Genomic DNA, 25,646 nt, shown 5'->3' on the forward strand with positions numbered 1-25,646 from the left:
ATACTGTGTTTCTAGGGTAATAATTACAAACTGTTCTTTATTTGATCTACTTCTACAAATGTAGATGGAGGTTAAACTCAGCAAAATTTTCTTCACAGAAATTTAATTTGTTTGAAAGATTTTTAACACTGATCTGTAAAGAATGCCCACAAATCCCCTTGGTATGAAAACATGAAATGCAGGTTAGGTTCTTCTAGGTAGAAAATACATCTTCAAAAAAATCAGTGGATGATGGTAGAACATGGGTCAGATGTAGTGTGACATGTTCCAAGTCCACTCTCAGACACTTGCATTAACTTGTCAAATCTACTTAACACTGGTGCAAGGCCTTAAAAGTGCTGTTGGATTCCATGGAAGATCTCCAGAAAGAAGAACATGGAGAAAAGTTTAAAAAAATGTGTGGACAAAGGAAGAGAACAATGCAGACAAACTTCTACCTTCTATTTGCATGCACAGAGCCTGAATAATTGCCCCTGGTCTCCTTCCTCCCTGAGAGCCTTTCTGTTTAAGAAGGCTTTATGATCTAGTCCCCTTAATCATAAAAAAAAGGAATTCACTGGGATGGAAAATTTTAGCCTCCACTTTATTCTTTACTTCACAAAAAATTGCACTTAGGCTGTAAATGAGTTCTGATGTTAGAGAATTGGATGCTGCAAATTGGTATTATTAAACTTATTAAGAGAGGGAAAGGACTCTTAGAAGAATAACACAGATCTCTTACTTAATAGGCATCTCCCCAGAGATGCTTCTGAACTTAACAGTTACATTAAATAATTCAAAATTAATATAAGTGCACAGCCTTTCCCTCCCACAATCTTACTGAAATTAAGGATGCCAAATCATTCTTCTCTCATTATTATTTCACAGCAAGAAAGTGTGGCTCCTCCTGCAATTAGATTGACTAGATTCTAATGCCTGACTAATTAATGTACAACAATGCCAGTATTAGTAAGCACGACCTTGATTGACTTTAGCCCCTAGTAAGACCACCTTTGGTTAAATAAGTAGAATGGCAAGTGGAATTCCCATGTAAATATTGTTGGCTGGTGGTGGACATTCAACTACATATCCTGGTAAAATTACCAGGACACATTTTCTTCCCATGAAACCTCCAGAATTTGGCATTTTAGGATTTAACTGAATGTGTTGCTCATTACTTTTGTCCAAGAACATACTAACCAATTATATATTTTTAAATACATACTATATGTCATTGTTACGAAAAACACTTCCAGTCTTGAATTGAGGGGGTAGGAGATGCTTGTCTTCAGAAAGAAATTAAATAACTGTTTAGAACCATATGAAATAAATGTCACAATGATAAGCATAGAGAAGTGTTGTGTGAAATCACTGTGTGACCCATCCAGGATAATGTGGGCACTCCTTAAGTACTTACAATGGAAGATAGTTACTGGTCTGCTCACTTGTGTATTATTGTCCCACCATGCTGGCCTGGAAGCTTCCTGAGGCCAAGGCCCATATCTCAGCTATTATACCACGTGTCTTACTCACCTAGCCTGTAACTAGCAATCAGTAAAGAGATTTTAGCATGGAGAAAGCTATATAAAGAAGGTCAATATGGAAGGATGGGCAAAACTCTAACAGATACGGACATTTAAAGGCTGAATGAACAGATGAGCCAAAACAGGGAGCAAGGAGTAGCATCGCAGATGTCCTGTAACTCAGCAAACATTTGCAGATCCCTCTCCATCTGCCACATATTGTGTGAGCAGTATAGGTACAAAGGTGAAGAAACATCATTCTTGTGGGCCGAAAAGAGATTCGGAGACCAGCCTGGATGATAGGAGGTGGGAGAGGGCTGCCGGAGATTAGGAGTGGTCAGCATTGGTGAGCTGTGAAGAATTTGGTGCAAAAAGCTGTGGGATCTTTGTCTTGAAAACAAAGCAAAAAAATTTAAATTAGGGAAGGTTAACAAACCATTGGAAAGTTCCCAAAAGCTACTGTGATATCATTGTTGAGAGAAAGTTTATTACTGATGGAAACTTTAGTTACATTCACTGAGACCACAATCTCAATACTTTAAGAAAAGTGAGATATATATTCACAGAGGCAAAAATTTCCCAAGCTGGGTAATATTTTCACTTCTACTATTTAATTTTTACTTTATCAGTATATTAATATTATTAACAGTGTTTTATAATTTTTTCCATAAATATAACTTATTTCATTAAATATTGCATTCCTGAAAAGCTTTGGCTCATTGTTAAAATGTGGTTTTGATATAGACAAAAATCTCTTCTGGCAAACTACTCTTTTATTCTATAATATAATTCAATGGGATAATAGGACTTAGTCATACTAAGTTCATAGAGAAACTTTGCTACAGTTTATCTGCTCCATAACACTTAGGTAGAGTCAGATAGTGTTATAACTTACATCAGTGACTAATCTGCCTCTTCACCATGATGTTTCCTATGGAACACGCAGGGAACATTTTGCATTTTGTATACGCAGCCAGATTTTAACAATGTGTATTCTGGTTGCAATCTAGTTCTGTCATAGGCTATATAACTATCTTCAGACTCCATAATTAATGCAAGCTACAGCCAGTGACACAGATGTCAACTCTTGATACGGAGTGTTTATGACACACGTAAAGCCTAGTGTATTCAGCTTCTAAGGATAAGTGGGAAGAAAAAGAAGATCTGAATGTAGAAATCTTCCTTAATATCATCTTTCCTGAAGACCTAGTTTGTAACTAAGTGACAAAAATCTATATTATAAAGGTTAAACTTGGAACAATATAAAAACAAATAACCCAATTAAAAATAGGCAAAGGATTGAAACAGGCATATCTCCAAAAAAAGATATCCAAATGGCCAATAAGCACATGAATAGAGGCTCACCATAATCATTCACTAGAGGGAGACAAATGAAAACCACAATGAAATACTACTTCACACACACTGGAATGGCTATAATTAAAATGACAGGCAGTAACAAGTGGTGGTGAGGATGTGAAGAAATTAACAGTTCACACTCTGCAGATGGACATATAAAAAGTTCAGCATAGAGTTACCACATGATCCAGCAATTCCAATACCAGCTATATATCCCCCCAAATTGAAAAGAGATACTCCAACAAATACTTCTACATGAAAATTCATGGCAGCACCATTGACACTATTTAAAAGGAGGAAACAACCCAAGTGTCCATCAGTAGGTAAGAGGATAAACAAATATGATAAACAGTACAATGGAATATTATTCAGCCATAGAGAAGAATATTATTCAGCCATGGTGATTGATATATGCTAGGACATAGATGAATCTCAGAAACATTATACAGCGTGAAAGGATCCAATTACAAAGACCATGTATCTGATGATTCCATTTATACAAAATGTCCAGAATAAATGAATCCACAGAGACAAAATGTAGATTGGTGGTGGCCAGAAGCTGGGAAGGGAGGACTGTTAACATTACAGGGTTTCTTCTGGTGGTGATAAAAAATATTCTAAAATTGATTTGGGGGATGGACGTTTATCCTTAAGAACATACCAAAAACTCACTGAATTGTACACTTTAAAAGGGTGAATTTTGAGGTGCCTGGGTGGCTCAGTTGGTCGGGCAACCAACTTCGACTCAGGTCATGATCTCACATCCATGAGTTTGAGCCCCACGTCAAGCTCTGTGCTGACAGCTCAGAGCCTGAAGCCTGCTTCGGATTCTGTGTCTCCCTCTCTCTCTCTGCCCCTCCTCTGCTCATGCTCTGTCTCTCTCTGTCTCAAAAATAATTGTTTTGCCATTTAAAAAAAAGAAAGGTAAACAAAGATTAAATTTGGAATTATTGATGAGTTTTTTTTTTTAAGCCAATTGGTAGGTGGTGAAATTAGTCCTTGGTTTGGGGGAAAGCAATGAAAAAAGTTGTAACTGGGAGAAGGTATAAGCAAAGAGATGGATGAGTCAAGAAAATTGGGAGAGAATTGGATGATAACAAGAGGCAGTCCACAGAGAGATGAAACTGTGGTTTCTGTAAACAATCAGGCAGATGCACAGGAAGGCCATGTTGTATATGTGTATGTATTTGTAATATATACATGTACGTGTATATAATATTATATCATATATAGCACACAATATATATTCTGTATTTCATTTTACATACAAATTTATATTTATATTTTGTTATATATTATGTAATTATAATTATTCACATGGAAAACATTCTCAAAGAATATATCACCAAACGTTAACAATTGCCTCTACCTCAAGGTGATTCAAATCTTTTTCTTGCTTTGGCTTCTGAGTCTTCTCTTACTTTGTGTGCAATGATCATATAATAATTGAATGAGAAGAAAACATGGGGTGCCTGGCTGGCTCAGTTGGAAGAGTATACAATTTTTGATCTTGGGGTTGTAAGTTCAAGCCCCACGTTGGAGGCAGAGATTATTTTTAAAGAAATTTAAAAAAAATTTTTTTTAATGTTTTATTTATTTTTGAGAGAGAGATAGAGATAGCGTGATCAGGGGAGGGTCAGAGAGAGAGGGAGTCACAGAATTCGAAGACAGGCTCCAGGCTCTGAGCTAGCTGTCAGCACAGAGCCCGACGCGGGGCTCAAACCCACGAACCGTGAGATCATGACCTGAGCTGAAGTCGGACGCTTAACTGACTGAGCCACCCAGGCGCCCCAAAAAAATCTTTAAAAGAAAAGATGAAGAAAGTGGGTGTGGAAGGATGTTGCTTGAGAAAGTGTACCCTCTGATCAAATGAAGAAAATCAGAACAGTTTTTAAAGACTCACTACAAAATAATGCCCCACTCAAGGAGATTGTCTTCACATTAGGAGAAAATCACATAAAGTGGTGTCACTTGCAAAAAGATTGTCCCCGCACAGCCTCCGAAATGCTAATGCTTCAAATACTTATCATCTTTCTGTCTATCTATCTATCATCTATCTACCTACCTACCTATCATCTATCTTTAACTGGGACATCTACAAAGCAGTTGACATTTAAACGTAATGAAAATTCCTTTGCTAAGTCACCAAATAACTTTAAAGTCACTATTAAGCTTATACCACATGTCAGACCCTGCACCTGAGCTGGCTTATGCATTGACTAAATCAGATACATTCTTGCCACTTGCTGCTAGTCAGGCAGGAGCCAGGAAGAAGCTAGTCCAAGTAAGACAAGTCCCACAGGCTTTGTCATGCTCAGGGTGGGGCTCTTACCCATAATTTCCAGTCTGAAGCTAGAGGGTAGAGACGAGAGTTCCATCCTGGAAGAGTTTCCAAGGTGAAAGCCCAAGGTAGCAAATTCCAAAACAGGTCCTGGAAACAAGGATCTGGTCAGACAGTAGGAGCCCAAACAGAAGGGCTTGGATGTGGCGCAGAAGAAACGGGCTTCCCTGGAAAACTAGATGGAAGAAGGGGAGGGATGGTAGATGGGGCAAGATGGTAAAGTCTCTGCATCTGCGGCTGGCATCAGGTTGGAGAATGTTCACAGCAGCATTGTTTGCAAGAAAAACGTGGGAAACACTTATGCATCAACAGGAAGGAACACATCGATTGTGGGGTTTGCGAATTATCACATTTTCTGCATAGAAAATTAATGAGCCAGATTAGGATATGCCAACATAGAAAATGAAAAACAGCAACAAACAAACAAACAAAACAACTACCCTTAAAAGGAGTGCATGTTAACAATCACTTCTTTCTTTCACAGTGTGTTTGCTGAAGCCTCAGTTGGAGTGTGTTTCAATTAAATGTGACAGATCTTTTTGAAGGGGTGAGAGGCAGAAAAGTTTCAGTTGCCAAAAATAAAAGAGAAAGTGGGAAGAATTTAACTTCTGAACTAGAAGGGCACTCTTGCCAGAGGCCTTTGAGGAGGGCAACATTCTGCATTCTGTTTCCTAATATATTTCCTTAAATAAAGGGCCATGGACTTCAGGCCAGTCTTGTCACTTGAACTCCTAAATGATTCTGCCAAGTCCCTTAGAATTGAGCTGTGTAGGGTCCAGCAGACCTGCTTTGGCTGCTCCTTCACCAGAAGGATGCTCCCTAGGGAACAGGATTAGGGCTGAGGAAGAGGTAAAAGTAGGTGATGAACGGACTCCTTGCCCAGAATAATAACTCCATTTTCTCTGTCTGCCACTGTACCACCGCAATGAAAGCTTTCAAGATTGTAAGAGGTTCTCACATAAATGAACCCACCTCTGAAAGGTATTGAATTTTATCGGCCAACATCTGCACAGATGTCCCTGCAGGACAAGATCTTGATAAATTACACCACAGATGGAATGTGGTAGTGGGAGAAGAAGGTCAGGAGAAGGTTAGAATAAGGACAAAAGGGGCAAAAAGCATGGGGTATAAGGGTGGGTATAAGACATGCTTCACCTACTAGACACGTTTTTTCAAGCCTCATTGACCATCTTAAGAACAATCACAACAAACAAAACCCACAGAAACCAAAAAAATTTTTTTAGGAAAAAAAATCCTCAACTGCACAGCATAAGCATCAGAAACTTTCTTCTTATTCACCAGGTTGAGGCAAAAGTGAATTTATTACATTTTTCACTGAAGCAGAACTCTTTTCTTCTAAAGTAAAAACATTAACACTTTCCTTGGAACAAATGAAATCTTGTGCTGCTCCAAGAACCGACAGGAGATTGGAGTTGCCTTAGCAAGTGCAGGGTCCCCACGGGAAACAGGGCGATTTGAAAAGGGCTTGGTGATGAAACTCCTTCCCAAGGTGTGAATAGAGAGTGCTCGAGACAGACGTCAGGATCAGGGCTGGCCACCGCAGGACCACCACACCTGCAGGGGTGCGGGGTGGGAACAGTTCTACCTGCACCCCAGAGGGGGTTTGTGTGGAAAGGTCTGCCTTGAGGGAGCTTCAGTCAGCCCGAGGTGACCTCACAGCAAGGCAGCCGGGGAATAAATGCCCCACCTGCACCCCTTGTCTCCCCCTATTTCCTGTAGGCCTAATTCAGCCTGGAAATCCAAGGCAAGTGGACTCTGGGTGCAGTCCAGACAGTGCAGGGAAGGAAGCAGTGAGGACACTCAGAGCCTGAAATTTGTTTTGTGGCCTAACGTATGGCCTCTTTTAGTGACTATTCCACGTGCACTTGAAAAGAACATGCTTTCTATGGTTATTGGCTATAGTGTTCTATAAATGTCAACTGAGTTTTTAATCATGTTACATAAACCATCTCTCTCTCTATATATATCTCCTTACTAATTTTTATTTGCGTGTTCAATTTGATACGAGAATGGCATGTTAATAACTCCTATGATTATGTATTTGTCTGTTTTTCCTTTTAGTTTGGAATTTTTTGCCTTATGTATTTTGGGGCTATGTAATTACATGAGGATAGATTTTCTATTTTCCTGCTGAACCTGGATCCTTTTATCGTTATGCAGTGTCACTCTTTTTATTTAGTACTTCTTGCATTAAATTCTACTTTATCTGATATTAGGTATAGCTACATCATCTTTCTTTTGATTAGTGTCTGGATGGTGTATTTTTTCCATACTTTTATTTTCAACCTTTCTGTGTCCTTATTATCTTATAATTATAGTATTTAATTCATTTACATTTAATGTAAATTGAATTATTGATTCAATGTAATGTATTAATTAAATGTAAATGTAAACCATTTACATTAATGTAAATTAAATTATTGATTCAATTTAATGTAAATTGAATACATTGAATTATTTTAATTTAAATCTGATTAAATTAATATTTTAATATTTGTTTCCTGGGGCACCTGAGTGGCTCAGTCGATTGAGCATCTGAGTCTTGATTTTGGCTCAGGTCATGATCCCAGGGTCGTGGGATTGAACTCCACATTGGGCTCCACAGTGAGCATGGAGCCTGCTTAATATTCTCTCCCTCTGCCCGTCTTCTCTGTTCTCATTCTCATTCTCTCTCTCAAATTAAACAATTAAAATACATAAAAAATATTTGTTTTCCTTTGTCCCATCTATTCTTTGGTCCTTTAAATCCTTTCTTGCTTCTTTTAATATATTGATTGACGACAATTTTTAAAGTTATTTCATCTATACTTTCTATTACCTTGTTAAGTAGGCCTCTGTTAAAATTGTTTTAATGGCTATCCAAGGGTTATAGCATGCATCTTGCATGTATCACATAATTAAATGAATTATAGTCTACTTTGTTAATATTCTAATTCCTTCCTAGATAATGCAAGTAGCTTACAATATCTTAATATCATTTACAACTCCTTCAGCCTTTTCTATTATTGTTATGCATTTTGATTCTATATATATTAATAAAGCCATAAGATGTTGTTGTTTTAAATATTCAATATTTATTTAGATTTACCCAATATTTGCTTTTTCTGGTGATCTTTTTTCCTTCCTACATTACCACGCTTCCATCTGTGATCATGTTCTTACTGCCTGTAGAACTTCTATTAGTATTTCTTTATTAGTTCAGAGCTCCTGGCTGTGTATTTTCTCAGTTTTAGTTCAGATTCACTTCCTGGTGGTCCCCTCATTCTTAAATTAATCCCTTTCAAGACTCAGTGATCTTGGCAGCTCCTAGCCCAGTGAGACTGCCTCAAATCACAGGACATTTTATGCTAGTCCACATCTATTCCCTGCCTCAAAAATTTGCAAATACCTCAAATGTAAAAGAACAGAGACCAATGTGAGAATTGCCTCAGTGCACTTCCCTTATCCCTGAGAACTTGGATTCCTCTGGTTGATGCCAATGCCTTTAAAGAGTTGGTGATACATATGTTTAAAAAATACATATATCTAATATGTATTATATCTTTAATATATATTTGTATTATATTTATTTATATATAAGTACCTGNTTATATATAATATGCATTATTTATACTATATATAGTTGTTCTTAGAAGTATATTAGTGTGAATAGTGTGAAACAAGCTACCTCATCTTAGCTAGAGGTAAGGTGGAACTTCTCACTCTAAGAATAAAGAAAAGGTGGGGAGCCTGGATGTCTCAGTTGGTTGAGGGTCTGCCTTTGGCTTATGTGATCTCATGGTTTGTGGGTTGGAGCCCCGTGTCGGGCTCTGTGCTGACAGCTCAGACCCTAGAGCCTGCTTCGGATTCTGTGTCCCCTTCTCTCTCTGACCCTCCCCTGCTCACACTGTCTCTCTCTCTTTCTCTCTCTCTCTCAGAAATAAATAAAACATTAAAAAAAGAATAAATAAAAGGATTTTATAACATTGGATTTATCATCTGAAAGACATTCTCAAATGTCAGGCTGTGTAGATTCCCAAGACTCTTTGGCACACACGCAAGACACAAACCATTATGTCTTGTTATATGTTTAAAGGTTTGTGATGGGAACCAAGCTTAGCCACAAACTGCCAGATGATACTGAGCTATCAAGGTTACTACTCAGAAACAATATAACAAAACCAACATCATCCAAAAGGCCAACAGACAACATCAGTTGAAGAGATTGCTACTTTTACTTCAAGGACTGCAAGAGTTCTATAATACAGCCATTGTATTGTTCCTTACAACTGGTGCTCATTGAAGGCCTCTTTTGAGAATCTTTAAGAATAAGTCAGCAAACCATAAGAGACTCTTAAATACAGAGAACAAATTGAGAGTTGATGGGGGGAAAGAATGAGTGATGGGCATTGAGGAAGGCACTTGTTGGGATGAGCACTGGGTGTTGTATGTAAGNTTTGTTTCATATTTATTTTCAAGATTAAGAGGAGAACATCGAAAGCTAATGCTCTAAGCATCCATGATAACATCCCCAAAACTTCTCTAAATCAACACAAAGATTCACCCATCCAAGTTGATTAAGTCACTTGGTTAAATGTGTGGCTCATTCTGTGGACTACTCTGAGCAGGGAGAGGAAGAAAGTTGAGAAAGATAAAGATTACAGTTGAGAAAACAAGATATTTCCCAGTTATTATCATGAATTATTTTCTCCAAGATTGTCTTTTATGGATGGACATTGTTATTAAAAAATCTAGTTGTCACCTTTACAGTCTATGCTATCTGGAACAAAGTTGGTTATAGTTGGAAATTAATCTCAATATGTAAAAGATTCAAGGAAACTACAGCGCATGCCAAACTATCTAGAATAACCCACTATGGAACACGACCATGAAGCCATGGACAAAAATTCATATTCATTGTGAAGGATTATTCTAAGACAAATAAAAAAGAGATGATTGTGGAGGATTCCGTCGTAAAGTGTCCCAAAGCATATCTCACTCCATCTCAACAATCAAAGCTCTGGATTATTATTTGAAACACATGAATACTAAACAGTATTATTTCACACCATACACCTACATGTATTGAAGTTGTATATCAGAAACATGTGGATGGAAACCATTACTATCAAGCAAATGACCATGTTGCAAAGGATGTCCTGATGGAGATTGTCCAAAGGAGACTGACCATTAACACATTCTAGGTTTCTCTCTCTTGGAGTATGATTCCATTCCATGTTCACCAGCAGGATTTGGTTCTGCTAAAATACTCATGATGCTGTGTTATCTCAATTTTGTCTTAGGCATTTCCTACCATACTGTCCTACAGATTAATCAGAGAGTCAATAGTATGCATATGCATGGGATGCAGGTGTGCATTGTTGGTGTTTTTACTAACCCTTTTGAGTTCTTGTTAGTTTTTTGTTCCTATAGTAAAATGTTGCAATGATTTTGGCAGGGGCAAAGGTTGTTAGAGGAAGAGAGGTTGTTAGAGGAAGAGAGGAACACATGGAAAAAGTCATTTCTGAGTAGTGTTTTGCCCCAGCACAAGACTGTGATTAAAATCTCTTTGAGTCTCTAAGTCCTCACACTGAGTAGAACTGCTTAAGTAAGAACTAAGTCAGGACATGTGGGATTTGTGGAAGTTTTATACGTCATCCAATCATCCAATAACTGACCTTTCAAACATAAATGTACAAAGTGGACTCCTTATTTCTCTTTCCCTAGCAAGTGAACCATCCTCAACCCAGACTCAATCCAAAAATTTATAAATTATCCTTGATTATACTTTCTCACTCCATGTATCTGTTCCAGTTAGCAGGTCTTATTATCTTTATCTCAAAGATCTGTTTCAAATCTCATCTCTCTTCTCTAGTTGTATGGCTATCATGCCAATCATAAGGTCATCATCCTCTGAGCTGGGCTTAGTCCTCTAGTAGCCTCCTCAGAAGCTGGATTCCACCGTTTCCATCATTCTTTCCACCTTCTCTCTCCACTTTATTTTATACACAGTTGCCAAAGTGCTCCAGAAAAAAAGCTGTATCAGGAATTAAAACTTTTGTAACTTCTCCATGTACTATGAATAGAATCCAAATTTCTAGACCCTGATGGATTCAGTTCCTATCTATCTCTGCAATCTTCTGTAAGACTCCTTTTGCCATACACTCTAGCCATGCTAACCTCAAGTAACTCAAGTACTCTTGCAGTTCAGAGCTTTTTGTACCTGCTGACCTCTGCTCAGAATGCCTTTTCTCTGGCTTTCAAGCAGTTGACTCTTCATTCGTTATGTACTGGCTACCCAGTTTATACTCAGAGTCCTTCCCTGACCACCCATTGATAAATTGCCCTTGGCTTCATTAGTTGTCATACTCCATTTACTTTCTCCTTGAAACTTGCCACTGTTTATCATTGTTGTGTTTATCAGTAGTTTTTATTTTTTAATAAAACAAGTGACTATATTTGTTTCCTGTCTTGACTTGATATACATCTAGCTTCGTCTCAAACCTCAGCTTCTATAAGCAGAGATCCTTGTCAGATATCTGCAGCATATGGATTGCCAGAGCCTCCTGACAAGTGATAATGCAGTGTGTTGACATTTATTTGAGCAGTGACTATGTCTGTCTATTCATCTCTATGTGCCTCATACAATGCTTCTACATAGTAAGCAATCAGTAAATATTTGATCCAGGTATGAATGAATGAATGAATGAATGAATGAATCTCTCATTAATACTAGAGCCAGAGAAACTCGAAGTTTAAAAAGTTAAGAAATTTTGGCATTTGAAGAGCATTAGGAGATTAACATAATCTCCTTTGATATTACTATGGACTCTGATTCAGTTTACAAGTATGATTTCAGGAATACATGGGCTTCATATAGTCAAATACATGCTCCGGTGACATTTCGGACCCTTTGCCTTACAAATTTGACTCTGAGAGTACCAAACTTGAAAAGATCTTAAAGACAGCCCTCACTCCTTCAGGGCATGTTCATGTTCATGTGGCCCAAATCCCACTTTACTTGGTCATTATCTTATATCCTAGCTCCTCTTCAGGAAGTGGTTTTCATCTAGATACATCAAGTCCCAGTGTTCAGGCAAAACGAATCCCACATCAACCTGGTGGGCTTGCCAGAAGGCTTAGGCCTTTGTTGCCTGAGGGGTACAATTGTAGAGGGAAGTCTGATCCAAGAAACTAACTGGTAGAAAATATAGTCATGATCACTCCAGGCATCCACTGGAATATATCAATGTATTCTCTTCCCACTCACATGGCAGTAACGCTTAAAAATAGAGCTGGGTAGGGGATGGGTGAAATGAAGGGGATTAAGAGTACATTTATCTTGGTGATCACTGAGAAGTGTATATAATTGTTGAATCATTACATTGCATACCTGAAACTAATATAACACTATGTTAGTTATAGTTGAACGAAAAAGTCACAGTGGAAAAAATCTTAATCATTTCAGTTATAAGCGGTCAAAATGGAGATGGGGTAGAGGAAACTGCCAGGTAGTTGCAGAGACTCAGCATATGGAGAGGTAGAATCTGAATCCACTCATACAACCACTGTTCTCCTTGGACAGGTCACCTCCCTGCTTGGCCTCCCTTTTTTTGTCTGAGATATGAAATCACTGGACCAGCTCATTTCTTCTAGCACTCTAAGATGTGACTCTTAAATCTGAGAAGTCTTGTAATTCTGAAACTGCAATCCAAGCAACAATATCTTCAAAGGATTCTGCATGTAATTATACACTTAATGTTCTCACAGTATTTCATAAAAGAAAAACCCAATGAAATTCATTTTTATGCTACTTTTGTATTTCTGCTTATTTTGAATATAAAAATTCCTGTATACATTTATTCAAAACATGGAAGAAAAATATAAAAAATGCACCCTGGAGGCCAAAAAGCTTCCTTAGTGAAAGACAAGGTTGGGTCTAATGAATGTGGGCTGCTTGAGCTTTGTGGTTTGCTTTGAAAGCTAACCTTTAATTTAAACTCTTGTGTAATCTATCAGAAAGCTAAAGGAGATTGAAGTCTACAAAATACTGATGTTAAGATAGATACATATTACTTCCTGCCATATAAGTTGTAACCAGGACTTCTGTCACCACAAACACTAATAAGTCTTTTGTTGCTGGGAAGGAGAAAAGGTCAACAGGTCTTAACCCAGCCATAAAAAAGAATGAAGTCTTGCTGTTTACAATGGCATGGATGGAGCTGGAGAGTATTATGCTAAGTGAAATAAGCTAGTCAGAGAAAGACAAATACCATATGATTTCACTCATGTATGGAATTTATTTTTTTTAAACCAACAAACTCTTTATTTATTTGTTTTTTTAATGTTTTATTTATTTCTAGGAGAGAGAGACACACACAGCGTGAGCAGGGGAGGGTCAGAGAGAGAGGGAGTCACAGACTCTTAAACAGGCTCCAGGCTCTGAGCTGGCAGTCAGCACAGAGCCGACGCGGGGCTCGAACCCACGAACCGAGAGATCATGACCTAAGCGAAAGTCGGACGCTTAACCTGCTAAGCCACCCAGGCGCCCCTCATGTATGGAATTTAAGAAACAAAACAAACAAGCATAAGGATAGAGAGAGAGAGAGAGGCAAACCAAGAAACAGACTCTTAACTGTAGAGACAAATTGAGGGTTACCAGAGGGCAGGTGGGTGAGGGATGGTTTAAATAAGTGATGGAGATTAAGGCGTGCATTTGTGATGAGTATAAGGTGTTGTATGGAAGTGTTGAATGACTTAGTGTACACCTGAAACTAATATTACACCGACTGTTAACCAACTGGAATTTGAATAAAAATATAAATAAATAAATAAATAAAACTTTACCCAAAAAAAGGTCTTGAGACAAATGTCAGAATTAAATGCCCAGACACTGTCCTACACTGTTGGTGGGAATGTAAACTGGTGCAGCCTCTCTGGAAAACAGTGTGGAGATTCTTCAAAAAATTAACAGTAGAAATCCCCTATGATCCAGCAATAGCACTGCTAGGAATTTACCCAAGGGATACAGGAGTGCTGATGCATAGGGGCACATGTACCCCAATTTTCATCGCAGCATTCTCAACAATAGCCAAAACATGCAAGGAGCCTAAATGTCCATCAACAGATGAATGGATCAAGAAGATATGGTTTGACATGATACTCTACATAGAAAACCGGACAGACTCCACCAGAAGCCTACTAGAACTGATCCAAGNCGCTGAGTGAAATAAGTCAGGCAGAGAGTCTCTCTCCAAAATAAATAAACATTTAAAAAAATTTTAAGTATTTTTCAAGATTCCCTTTAAAAACTCCCAAAACTTGAGGCACCTGCATGGCCCAGGTGGTTAAGCATCCGACTTCAACTCAGGTCATGATCTCACAGTCTATAAGTTCAAGTCCCATGTCAGGCTCTGTGCTAACAGCGCAGTGCTTAAAATAGAAGCCTGAGGACTTTGGAACCCCAGACCCCCTAAAATAAGATGTTTGGATGAATGGGGCCCCACAGTCTTGACCAGTGTAGATATGCTGTGATCCTGTGCCTGATTTTCTGAGCTTACATTGGGTGTTTCATAAGCAACCGACTAAACCACCAAGTTCTGCTCTATTAAGGCTTGAAGAGAAGTCCTCTCCGTAATGAGACATCTCATCAACCAGAAAATGGGTAGTCAGACCAGCTATGAGAGCACCTGCACCTCAGCCTCTCTGAAATGTCTGCAAGTTCCCTCAAAATACATGCTGTGCATACAAAGTCAAGAAGATATTGTGTTGACAAAAATTTGCACTGCCAGTAAGAGTTCAGCCCCCATACTTGGGAAAGAAGTGCATGTTTCAGATCCAAGATATTGCCCTCAGCCCAGCTACATAAAGTTCTATTTACAGAAGGGTAAAGAAATTAATGTTTTTGATACTGAGGAAAGCAGAGTCCAACCTACCTTACATATCATTTCTTTTACACCAAAAAACTCAATCAATATATCATTGTCCCTGAATAACTGTTGTATTTTTTCCAAGTTAAGGTTGTCTGTAAACACTGTAAATGTGGTAACTACATTTTATTTTAGGTTTTCATTCCAATAAGAGCACATATCAGGCTCTCAATACATATTTGTAAACTGACGGATGGATGGATGGATGGATGGATGGATGGATGGATGGATGGATGGATGCTACGTATGGAACAGAGGCAGGGAGGCCAAGTTTGGACAGGGGGTGCAGGAGATTGGTGGTGCTATATAGTATAATAAGCAAATCTGGCATGGAAAAACTTGAGAGATTTGAAATAAAATAAGGTGTCCTTTGAATTTAGAGAAGACTTATCATTTACAAAGTCTGGCCCAAAGGACTGTGACTCAAAAGGAAAGTTTTAAAGGACAGTTTACAGGAGAGGAACAGACTATATTGATATATCCTGGGACAGGACCCTCAGGCAGAACATTTCTCAGACTATTACATAGAACATGATACTGGCGTTTAATTAGGAGTTAGATTGGAGACGTAATGAAACATCCAGGAGAAAGAAGATAATCACAAGACTTGAGGAAGCTACGGTGAAAATCAATCCCACACAGTTATCTGTAATTCTTCCATATCTTATCTCACAGTCCACATGGCACTCCGAGGATGAAATGCTCATCGCACTAACTAAATGAAAACAGTTATGAATGAACCTAAGATTGGACAACAGTCAGCCACAAAATCCTGGTTTTCACCCCCATTTTCTACTTCTGCTCCAAAGAGCAGGCTATTTTATGGACCAGTGATAATTGCCCCACCTTTACGCTGAATCACTGTGTAAGTAACCCATCTTGGACACATCTGATTAGTAGAAAATATTTAGTCTCCTTCCGAATATTTTCAGTCCAAGCACTGTGTTTATATGAATTTCTCTGACTGGTCTACACCATCTCTACCTAAACAAAGCTAGTAAGTAAATTCCACTTGCTAGAAGAGAAATGTTATTCTTTAAGTTTTCTAAGTCAACTCAGTGCTCTCTTGAGTTTAAAATGTCAGCCAAGCAGGCAGATGGAATAGAAAGCCTTGCATCCTAAATCTTCTAGATCTAATGTTTAGAACTTTGTTTATCCAAGATATGGTGGAGATAATGTGAGCTTTGGAGTTGGAGAAATTTGTGGGCAAATTCTAGCTCTCCTGCTTGGAAGTTGTATGACCTCCATGAAGTTATTTCAAACCTCTGAGGCTACACTGTAAAATGGAAACAATAGTGGAATTTTTTTTATAGTAGGCCCATAGGGTTAGTTAGATTTAAATGGCATAACATATGTAAAATGGTAGGTGCTCATCAGAGGATAGTCATTCGCCACTCATCCATTGAACAAATGTTTATTGAGTGCTAGGGGCTATTCTTAGTGCTAGGAAAATAGCAATGAACAGCACTGTCAAGAGAACTTATCTATGTAGGAGGTAAACTAAACAAATATATGTCAGATGGTGATAAGTACTAGGAGATAAATAAAAAGAATGGAGGGGTATTACGGAATGTCCATGGGAAAAGAAGCAATTTCAAACAGAGCAGTCATGGAAGGGTAGACACGCCTTTAGTATTTTCAGGACTTGGGGAAAAAGCACAAGTGAAGGTTTGCCTGTAATATGTCTAATATTTGATCAACAATGAAGTCAGTTATAGATTGTTGTCCCACCTTGACTACATACCTTCATTGCATCTTGCTCAAGATCTTGCTCATATTTGGAGTGTTCAAATGCTCAGAGCTCTGCACTAGAATGTGAAGTGTTCTGCCTCTAGCCAGTGTCCCTCCCCACTCCCACTTGTTCTCTTCTCAGCAAGGTCCCCTACCATAAAGGTTCTCAAACACATGTTTGTGGACGCTCCAGCCACATGTCCAGGTTCCATACACACACATACCATGAACAGCTGCTTCTTCTCAGCTCTCCTCTCAGGCCAAGGAACATGCCCACTGGCAGCATGGTCGTGGAAGTGGGGTTGGGCCACTGGGGCAGGGAAAACTGGGTACTTAGAATGTTCTGTAGGAGTGGGGAGAGGGAGGGAGCTCTCCATGGGTATCTCACTTTAGCCCTGCATACTTCTTGACCCTCTGGGAAGGGATGAATGAGAGCAGTGCCCTCTAAAGTGGGAGATCTGGGACAATTGCCCTTCTTGCCTGGGGTAAAGGAAAGAACTGGTGAAAAATCCACTGACATGTTAATTTTGAGCAAAGACCCAAAGCCATTGAGAGAGCAATCCATGGAGGATATTTGAGGAAAGAGTACTGTGGACAGTAGAAGTGCGAGTGCAAAGCCCTGAAGGAGGAATATGCGTGATATGTTCCAGGAGCATCGAGGAGACCAGACAGGCTGGAGTGGCACAAGTGAGATAGTTGGTGATTTCAGACAGATGTCTGGAGGCCAGATCTTGAAGAATCTTGTAGGTCCTTATGATGACTTGGTCTTTGATTTAAGCAAGATGGGAAGCCTTTGGAAATTTTAATAGGAAGTGGTAGGATCTAAATTATGTTTTAAAAGAACCATACTGCTGGTGCTGGAAATAGACTGCAAAGGGCAAAGAGAGAGGCAGGGAGACCCAGTCAGCAGGCTAATGCAAGTATCTAGGCAAATGGTGATCAGTTAAACCAAAGTAGTAGCCATGGGGTTTCAGTTTTAAATCTCATTTAAAGCTAGAGTTAACTGGGTCTGCCAGTAGGTTGGATGTGGAGTAGAAAGGGCGAAGAATCAAGGATGACTCCAAGGCTTTTTGGTTTGAGCAACTGGAGAGATGAAGCCAAAAGTTTTATTTGTTTTTGTTTTTCCGTAACATAGGAGTGAACATAATTATAAATTATATTACTGGCAACAGCCAGTAAAATGAGTCTGGATGATTTGAAGTACAAAAGATATTAGTAAGAAGGGAGATAAGCATGTATTGTCCTGCCTATATAAGCAATGTGTAAATCTTACAAGTGTATACTTTTTGTACACTAGTATTCACATCTGGAAAGAACTATTTTCCAAATCATAAATCTCTTTTGTTTGAACTTCATTCTGGGCCTTTAATTAAAAGGGCAGTACCTAAAATTACTGTGGGAGAGAGGAATGAAGGCTTGTTCCTGCCATCCGCTCTGGGTGTGGCCCTTCCTAACTTTGGAATCTCCAGCAAGACTTCTAATTCTTTCAAGACTCAGTTCCCACACCTTAAAAATGTGGATGCCAGTTGGGGTGCCTAGGTGGCTCAGTTGATTAAGCGTCTGACTTAATTTCAGCTGAGGTCATGATCTCACAGTTCGTGAGTTTGAGCCCCACATTGGGCTCTGTGCTGATGGCATGGAGCCTGCTTGGGATTCTCTGTCTCCCTCTCTCTCTGCCCCACCCCTGCTAGCTCTCTCTGGCTCTCTTGCTGTCTCTCAAAATAAATAAATAAACATTTTTTTTAAATGTGGATGACAGTTGCCAATTTCGTCAACTCTGAAACAGCATCCAAATGACATCCAGGTGTCATTATATACTAATGGCATCCATTTAAGCCAAAGTTTAAACAAATATTTGTCTTCCCATTTTATGGTTTATACTCTTGTTCATTGCTCTTCCTTGTATGAATAATTAATGATGAGGGGTTTTCTTAGCTGCGATTTATATGATCAAAGAAGTAAAGCCAATTAGCTCAATGGGTCACATTCTGAAATTAATGAGGTGCTCTTTTTGTGTATGTTCACAAATTAGCTTCCCTCTGTTTCTTGGCCACACACCTCACCTTGGCTTCATAAATGAGTGGAACTGATTGCAACGTGAATCAGACAAGAGTGTAAATCCATCACTCCTGTTGAGAAAACAGCTCAAAAAACAAGCGTCCCTGCTGATAGCAATATTTTCTTCATATTTGAAGGATCCAAATTTGAATCACTTGTGATGATGACAAAGAATAAATAAATACATACATGAATAAGTAAAATATAAGAAGGACAGTATGAGATTAAGTAATTATAAACTTTAAAATGTCTCAGGAAGGGGCTTCTGGCTCAGTCAATTAAATCTCTGACTCTTGATTTCAGTTCAGGTCATGATCTCATGATCGTGAGATCGAGCCCCATGTCGGGTTCTACACTGGGCATGGAGCTTGTTTAAAATTTTCTCTCCCTCTCCGTCTGCCCCTCCCCTGCTCACATGTGGACATGCATGTGCTTTCTCTCAAAAAAAAAAAAATAGAGTAAATAAAAAATAAAACACCTCAGGAAATATTTAGGCACTAAATTGGTTAAGATAGTATTTTCCTAGCCTCCAAGAGTTTCTACACCTTATATTATGTGAGCTTCCAGTTCTAGCTTTCAGAATCTTTGCTTCCTCAAATGCAAACCAAGAAGTTGGACATTTTTACTTCAAAGAGGTCTTCCAGCTTAGGAAATCTGGAATTCTATGAGTCTTCTTCATGGAAACTGTTCCTTCCACTTGGCACAGTAAATATATTCACATATATTTTATTTAATCCTAAACTTTATAATCCAATTTGGTGAACTGTAGTTACTTGAAGGTGTCAGCAAATCCTCTGGAATCTGAGAAAATTATTATCAAAACCAATGAAGGGACTTGTCAGCTCTGTGTGATTGATTTTTAAATCTGTCAGCAGGGCTCTCTCTGGAGGCAAGGAACCTCATCAACAGGCTTTCCTGTGGGTAAAGCCACCTGGGATGGCACCTGGGATCCAGATACTGCTTCAGACTTACCCAAACGGGTGGTCATCGTCCATAGGTCCAGGGGACTACACAAGGTCAAGGCAGCTGGCTTCCCGTAGGCTTGCAGAAATAATAATGTGTGTGTGTGTGTGTCTGTGTGTGTGAGGAGATGGGGGTAAAAGGGACAGGGCGCAGCTGGCAGAGACGTAGGGGAGAAATGGGAAGGGGAAAGACAATCACAAAAGCAGGACCCCACCCTGAAAGAATTTCTTAGAAGGCAACACTGGCTGTGTCTGTGAATAATTGGCTTGCAAATCACTTCCTTCATTTGTTATATAAAAACAATCATTTCACTGCTGATGACAAAAGCCCAGAAGGAAATTATGGCTTACTTGTTAGTTTTGCATATGGCTTTTGTGTAGAATAAGGCTTCATACATGGAGTTCTAAATCTCTGGCCCACAGACCTGAATAAGCAGATTTAAGACTGGTCGTTATGTAAGTTTTGAGCGAGGAAATCTCTGATGAGTTGGCCTTAGGAGCAAAATGAAGGGCAAAACTAGAGGACAGTCCAAATCGTTTGCCTAAATCTAAATCACAGTTCTCTTGCCAAATTACCAGGAGTCAAAGAACTCCAAAAATTAATGTACATGGCTTTTGTTGGAGAGATTGCGACCAATTATCTTTCTTATTAAAATATGCTAATGACAACCACCCTTTATTTAAGTGTTCATAAAATAGCAGACATTTTATACACATGATTTATACACAAAATAATCCTTCATAATCCCTATTATTCTCCCCATATTAAAGATAAAGAAACTGAGATATAGAAATATTATTAGCTAGGGGCACTTAGGTGGCTCAGTCAGTTGAGCATCCGAACTCAGGTCATGATCTCGCAGTTCGTGACTTTGAGCCCCTCATCGGGCTCTGTGCTGACAGCTCAGAGCCTGGAGCCTACTCTGGATTCTCTCTCTCTCTCTCTAAAAATAAATAAGTGTTAAAGAAAAAATTTTTTAGAGAAAAGTTATTAGCTCAAAGAGAAACAGCAAGTTAACAAAGGCACTGTAATTTAATTCTGGGCCTTGTCAGTAGCAGGTTCTATATCCTTTTCAATACCGTAGCTTACCTTTGTTCAACTGTGTCATATTTGGTAAATGTGCACACCATCCTAGTGTGTGGGTCCTTATATATGTCTGTCCATTCTGTCTGCCTCAGTGTCGTGAGTGAGATATGAATGATACGACACCATTATATGTATCATTGTCTTCAGCATATAGTTGCTTCTTTGTTCTGGATCGTTTTTCTCTTTTGTTGGAATATTTATTTTGCCTTCTCTGCAAACTAACAATATAAATTTCATGTTTTTTCTGGGATACATCTTTCCCAACACATTATGAATAACGAAAATTGGCTTAAACTGTCTAATTAAGAAGCTATGAAATAGACCTTACTCAGACAATACTTGCATTAGTATGGATTCATGGTGTCCATTTGTCCCTAGAGCTGTAGAACCTTCAGATTTAGCTAATCAGTACTATTGTTGTGTGAAGTATTGGCAATTTTATTCTACGCTTTTCCATTCCTGGCATCTGTGCTTGTAGATATAATGTGATGTGAACTCCTACGTTGTTCTAGTGGTTTTGTTAAAATTTTTTGTGCTAATAATTTGAAGGGGAGGATCAACATTTACTGAAAAATATCCCAACTTACATGGCAATATCAGAAGCTTGCATCTAACATAGTAATGGTATGGGGGGCTAGGAGGGCTCAATCCATTGAGCCTCCAGTTTCGGCTCAGGTCATGATCTCACAGTTCGTGGCTCGAGCCCCATGTTGGGCTCTATGCTGACAGCTCAGAGCCTTGAGCCTGCTTTAGATTCTGTGTCTCCCTCTCTCCCTTCCCCTCCCATGTTCACGCTCTGTCTGTCTGTCTGTCTCTCTCTCTCTCAGAAATAAATAAACATTAAAAAAAACTTTAACATAGTAATGGTTTAGATGCTAGCTAGTTTTGGAGTATCAGTCATTCCAAAATTTGAGTTTCCCAGTTTTCTCCATAGCATTTTATCATGTGTAAATATTTTCCAATGTACCATTAGTTTTCTTGAGGTACAGAAAGATACAGTTATTTGCAGAATAAATATCACCTGGATTAAACAATAAAAATTGCTGTGCACCAATAAATTACACTTATTAAGTCTTGCATAATGAATGAGGTTCTGGGAATGTGGTTTATAGCTAAGGAGAATGGATCACACAGATTAAGCCTATATAACTTCCTCATTATGGTGGCATCATACAGACCACTACTACCCCAAGCTGAAAATGTTATCTTTTATTTAGTCACTTACGTTTTTGGCTTTCAGAAAAAAACACCTTTGTATTAAAATGGGGTAAATTACAGTGTGGCAACATGCAAATTCCATCAGTATGTTCCAGTTACCAGTTGCTTTATGACAAACTGTCCTAATTTAGTAGTGTGAAATCACAGTTATTACTGGGCGCACAAATCCTATGGGTCAGGAAATCTGACACAGTCTAGTGGTGATGTCTTGTATCTGCTGCATAATAGGTGGGGTCTTAGCTGCGGAGCATTCAAATGGGTTGGGGGCTGACATCATCTGGAAGTTTCCTCACTTGCTTGTTTGGTGCCTGGCTAGGGTAACTAGCTGGGACTTTTACGAAGAGCACCTACGTGTGAACTCTCTGTGGGCCTTGCGCTCTGTGACGGCTGGATTCTGAGAGGGAGCATGCAGAGAGCAAATGTTCCAACAGGGCTAGTACTGTAGGAGCAGCTTTCTGGCCTTTTGTGAGCCAGTCTCTGGAGTCGTGAAGTATCACTTCCATCACTCAGATGAAAGAGGAGGAGAAATAGAGTCTATTTTCTGATGGGAGAAGGGCAGATTCACACTGAAGATGAGCATGTTGGATGGGAAAGATTGTGGGCCATCTTGATCATCTTTGGAATCTGCCATCTGCCATGCATTGGCTTACAACAATAAGGGTCTATATCTCTTTCAAAGTCTGCTGTGGATCCAGATAATTGTCCAGAGTGGATTGTTGGCTTAGCAATCCAGGCGGCTGCTTCCATCCCACAGCTCCTCCATATCACTCATGATTCCACAACCATTGCCACAGGGGAAGAGCATTATGGAAGATCACATATCAATTTTTAGATACACCACCTGGAAGAGACATCTTAAGTCACATCTACTCACATTTCCTGGCTCTCATAACCATGCCTGCATTGAATGGAGCAAGTACATGTGGCCTTCCTGTGTGTCCACAAAGAAAATAGCGCTAGAAAGGCCGGCAAATGGCAATGGTGTATCACAGCTTTAGAGATATTGCCGGCATGGTGAAATCCTGTAATTCTTATCAGTACTGTTTTCTGGACTTTGTCAATTAAGTTCATTCATTTCTTTTCTATTTAACAAATACGTATGTGGTGCTGACTATGTGTAACACACCACTAGTTAGTTCCTGGAAAGAATTCAGCTGCTTTCAAAAAGCATATAATTTTACTCCAGAACACCAATTGCAATTTCAGTTGCTTTGTCACTGACTCCTTTGGTAGAAGGTCTCTCTATCAGATCCTACACTTTCCTATCCACTCCAAGGAATAAGAAATAAGAACTGTTTCTCTCCTTACCTCCCAGGATATTGATTTTATTATTACCATACAGGGTTGTAGTCAAAGTCCTTTTTCTTTCAGATTCATCATCTATCGTCCTTTTTACAGGCCTTGATGTCACAGCAGACTATTGAGGATGCAGCTCTATTTCCAGAAAACGCAGATGGTGGCTATTTAATTGGACACTGCCATGGCAATAAACTGTGTGATAAATTAAATGGCTTTAATCCAGTGTAGAGTAATCATGCATCATTAGTCTGACAGCCTGATTCCATTTGTTATTGTTTTAAAACAAAATTAGGATAGCAGGGCTACAAACTGTGGCTGAGTCTGGACAGAAGTCTCCCATTTAAAAAAAAAAAAAAAACAGCTTATAAGGACACGTGGGTGGCTCAGTAGGTTAAGTGTCCGACTTGGGCTCAGGTCATGATCTCACGGTTTGTGGGTTCGAGCCCCGTGTCAGGCTCTGTGCTGACAGCTAGCTCAGAGCCTGGAGCCTGTTTCAGATTCTGTGTCTCCCTCCCCTGCTCACGCTGTCTCTCTCACTCTCTCTCAGTAATAAATAAAACATTTTTTAAAAATAATAAAATAAATAAAATAACAGAGCTTATAACTACATTTCAACAATGAAAGGAACGAGACTCAGCAGGAACTCTGTTTGAGGGCAGTTTGTGTTTCAGTCTTCAATTAGAAAATTGTGTTTCTAGTGGAAAACCATAGGACAGTCCTTACTCCCTGGTGAGAAAGAATGAAGAAGAAGAAATGAGCTCTATGATAGACCGAAGTAATCATACTGTGTTTTTGCCTGGGTAGCTGTCTTCCTATGTGACTTTGGGTGTGTGTAAAATAACTCTTAACTTTGGTTTATCCATGCACCAAATCATACTATGGAACCTCCCACTGGAATATTCTAAATTATTAAGAACTTAGGGCAAGTTCTTATTTAAAAGCAAATAATAGGAAATATAAATAATGGAAATCATTGGAGGTACATACACACTAAAGATAACTCCAAGATGCATTTAAGTAAATATATAGCTGGTAAAATTAAAATTCAGAATTGATAAAGCTCTTCGGTGGAATCCCTGACTTTCAAACTGTACCCATAGTGACAAGAACCCTGTGAGATATTGTATAAGAAACTTAGTGGTCTGCTAAGTTTATCCCAGCATCCTATGTGTATGCAGCTCAAAACTGAATATTTATAGAGTTATTATCATAGGTTTTAATTTGCTACAGCTAGCTATATGTCTTCCTTAGCTCTTCCAAACTAGGTCAACCAGTCAGCACTCAAATCTCGCATACCATACTTTGCTGAGCCAAAAGGAACAAAGGGAGATATTATCAAAACCACAAGCAAAACTGTCAATAGATACTCTGATGATAACTTTACCTTTTAATGAAATCTCAGGTCTTTTAAGGTCAGTAAGATGTAAACTAAGCTGGACAATGATTATACCAAAAGGAAAGTTACTAAGCAACACAACATTTTGAATTCCAAGAATTTTAGTTACATCATGGTAGATACGTATCACCAACTTCACTTATTTGGTCCTTTGGAGACCAAAGCAGTGTTTTAGAGCCCCAAAACCGTACTTTTCAAGTTCATCTTCTGTCATTCTTCTAGAACTTTTGAAGACTTACCAGTCCTTAAGAATTAAAGAAACTCTGTATGTATGCTTATTTTTTTAACGATATATCTTGCGTCTTTAAAATTCTACATGTATATGTACTTTTTAAATCCCCAAACATATATGTTGTTCATAATTTCTCTCTTTCCCATGTTAAGTACAAGTAATAGTATTTTCAAATTTGAAATGAGGAATTAACTCCCTTATTTCGCAATATTAAATTCCTTTAAAACGTTAAAGAATTTTCTCTTTTAAAATCAGGATTTGAACTAAGTAGCTCCTAAAGGGGCGCCTAGGTGGTTCAGTCGGTTAAGCGTCCGACTTAGGCTCAGGTCCATGATCTCACAGTTCGTGGGTTCGAGCCCGGCATCAGGCTCTGTGCTGACAGCTAGCTCAGAGCCTGGAGCCTGCTTCAGATTCTGTATCTCCCTCTCTCCTTGACCCTCCCCTGCTCATGCTGTCTCTCTCTCTCAGAAATAAATAAAAACATTAAAATAAATAAATAAATAAATAGTTTCTAAAATCTCTCCCTTCTATG

This window comes from Crocuta crocuta, unplaced genomic scaffold, assembly GCF_008692635.1.
Source record: "Crocuta crocuta isolate KB4526 unplaced genomic scaffold, BGI_CrCroc_1.0 scaffold222, whole genome shotgun sequence".
Classification (NCBI taxonomy): Eukaryota; Metazoa; Chordata; class Mammalia; order Carnivora; family Hyaenidae; genus Crocuta; species Crocuta crocuta.